This window comes from Frankliniella occidentalis, unplaced genomic scaffold (genome assembly GCF_000697945.3).
Source record: "Frankliniella occidentalis isolate FOCC.00 unplaced genomic scaffold, Focc_3.1 Scaffold30, whole genome shotgun sequence".
In the NCBI taxonomy this organism is placed as follows: domain Eukaryota; kingdom Metazoa; phylum Arthropoda; class Insecta; order Thysanoptera; family Thripidae; genus Frankliniella; species Frankliniella occidentalis.
In genome coordinates, this window is record NW_026267160.1 from 1410671 (window position 1) to 1413649 (window position 2979).

Here is a 2979-nt window from a genome sequence, read left to right on the forward strand (position 1 = left end):
CCTTTTGCCCCTCTGCCAGCCATATGTTTCGGGTCGGGGTGTGAGCCACGTTGGAGATAAGCTTCACCCATGCAATAGCCGCATCATTGGCTCAGATAGTACAGCGCGCGCCCGGGACGCCGATGGTTGTCGGTTCAAATACTGACCGAGCCTAATTTTTCCTATGTAGTAGATTGCGGCGCGGGGACCAAGGGTTAGTACAAAAGACCAGCCGACATGGGGAGGTGGACTTGACCGCCTACTCAGCAGCCCCCCCCCCCTTGCCAAAAAAACAAAACAAAACGAAATGTTCGCCCCGATCAGGACTCGATCCCTGGGCCGTGGGTGTCTTGCGCACGCCCCAGCGCGCTCGCCACTCGGCTGTCGGCTCCACTTGTCAGCAGTGAGTTCAGAACTCGGTCCTGCTCTACGAGTCTTGGTCTCCCGGGTTGCACGCGTTCAGGTCGGGTCAAGTCCACCTCCTCGACGCGCTGCAGCCCGGGTCGACTCCTGGCCAGAAACAAGGAAAAGTGCCAGTAAAAGAGCCCCCCGGGCGCGAGGAGGTTAGGTTAGGCTAGCGGAGCGTGCATTTATTGGCCTTTTTGTCAAGATTTCGACCCGGGCTGCAGCGCGTCGAGGAGGTGGACTTGACTCGATCTAAACGCGTGCAACACGTCTGATCAACACCCGTAAAGAAGGACTGAGTTCTGACGTTGGCGTCCACAGAAGCAGGCGACAGCTGAGTGGCGAGCGCGCTGAGGTATGGCCCGGAAGCCGTGGGCTGAGGGATCGAATCCCAGCCGTAGAACTTTTTTTCCGCTCTGCCCGGCAACATGCGCATCTCGGCTGTCGCTGACTCCCAAAGACATGACCAACAGAGCACGAAAAAAAAGTTCTACGGCAGGGATTCGATCCCTCAGCCGACGGCTTCCGGGCCATACCTCAGCGCGCTCGCCACTCAGCTGTCGCCTGCTTCTGTGGACGCCAACGTCAGAACTCAGTCCTTCTTTACGGGTGTTGATCAGACGTGTTGCACGCGTTCAGATCGAGTCAAGTCCACCTCCTCGACGCGCTGCAGCCCGGGTCGAAATCTTGACAAAAAGGCCAATAAATGCACGCTCCGCTAGCCTAACCTAACCTCCTCGCGCCCGGGGGGCTCTTTTACTGGCACTTTTCCTTGTTTCTGGCCAGGAGTCGACCCGGGCTGCAGCGCGTCGAGGAGGTGGACTTGACCCGACCTGAACGCGTGCAACCCGGGAGACCAAGACTCGTAGAGCAGGACCGAGTTCTGAACTCACTGCTGACAAGTGGAGCCGACAGCCGAGTGGCGAGCGCGCTGGGGCGAGGTGCGCAAGACACCCACGGCCCAGGGATCGAGTCCTGATCGGGGCGAACATTTCGTTTTGTTTTGTTTTTTTGGCAAGGGGGGGGGGGCTGCTGAGTAGGCGGTCAAGTCCACCTCCCCATGTCGGCTGGTCTTTTGTACTAACCCTTGGTCCCCGCGCCGCAATCTACTACATAGGAAAAATTAGGCTCGGTCAGTATTTGAACCGACAACCATCGGCGTCCCGGGCGCGCGCTGTACTATCTGAGCCAATGATGCGGCTATTGCATGGGTGAAGCTTATCTCCAACGTGGCTCACACCCCGACCCGAAACATATGGCTGGCAGAGGGGCAAAAGGATTCCGTCGACCAGATTCGAACCAGCGACTGTTTGCGTACCGGCCCATCACATCAGGTGTCGCACGGCTGTAAAGTCATGGCCAGCGGAGCGCGAAAAATATCACCTGGCCGGGATTCGAACCAGCGACTAGATTCATACCGGGCCCGGGCGCTACCGCTTCGGCTACGACGGAACGATACAGAGTGCAACTTTCGGGGGCATCCAGATCTCAGCTGTGACTGACGCTCGAAGACACTTGGCCATGCAGCAGAGCAGGAAAAATGATAGCGGACGGGATTCGAACTACCGACCATCCTCACGATCTGCCAACGATCACGCTTCAACACGTTCGGCTCCCAGCTTGCTCCTCCGGGGTGGAGGTCTGAGCTGGGTCCTGCCAAACGGGAGACAAAAAACGAAAAAAAAAAGAAAAAGAAAAAAAAAATACCCCGCCCTGGAGTTGATCTTAGGGCCGACAATTTTGGTTTAGATGAAGCTGCATGCGGTCATGTCGACTGAAGCTAGAACTGTTTGTTCAGCTACAAAAGGGGCGTGTGGCTGGTGGCGTCGGACATCGTATACTGCCCCATATGTGTCCACATTTTTGTGTCCAAAAACAGGGACGTGTAATACCACTTGTCACCGCGACACGACTTGTCGCTTGGACGCCTGCGAGGTAGGCAACGGCTTCTCTCTAAGGCGTCTGTCGTGACGGGCACTTTGGGTTTAGGCTCCTGTTGACCAGAAACAGTAAGACCCACGTCAGTGTTGACATATAGGTTTTCGGTCCCCAGGCTCATAAATCCTTTCTCAAGCTAAAAAGTGCGACGCCGTGTCAGTCTTGGCGTGGGTCGATGATTGTCGCTGGAAACGCCTGGAGGGTAGGAATGTTTTCCTGAATCGGACCCACGTGCCGCGGCCCCCTGTCCCGCCGAGCGCATGGACAAGGCGAGAGCTTCTGGGAGGCATTGATACCTTTCGTTTTCGCTTTATTTCTTAAGCAATGATATCATTGCTGAAAAATGTCCATGGAACGAGTGGAATTTTATCACATGATGGCACAATATTCGAGGGCATTTTTTTTGTTCGTGTTTCAATCAGAGAAGAAAAATGTTCAGAGGGTTGCCCCTTGAGGTGAGCGCTCTGCTCGGGAAAGGGGGGGAGGGGGGGGGGGCGTGCCTCGTCGTGCTGTGCACGCTCTGCAGTCTGCACCGCCCGGACCGTCGGGAGACGACCTTGCCAAGGCTGCACCACTACTGCAGTCCTGCATGCAGTCGTGCTCGTGAGCTCGTGCTCGACAGTCTCCTTGCTGCGTGCGCGAGTTATTCGGGGGGGG

General features: G+C 56.5%; 1 protein-coding gene across 1 annotated transcript in view; it reads left to right on the forward strand.

The window, feature by feature from the left end:
- LOC113208159 (uncharacterized) overlaps nucleotides 1-2979 on the forward strand; it is a gene marked incomplete in the record, with an annotated part of 11647 nt that overhangs the window by 5232 nt on the left and 3436 nt on the right.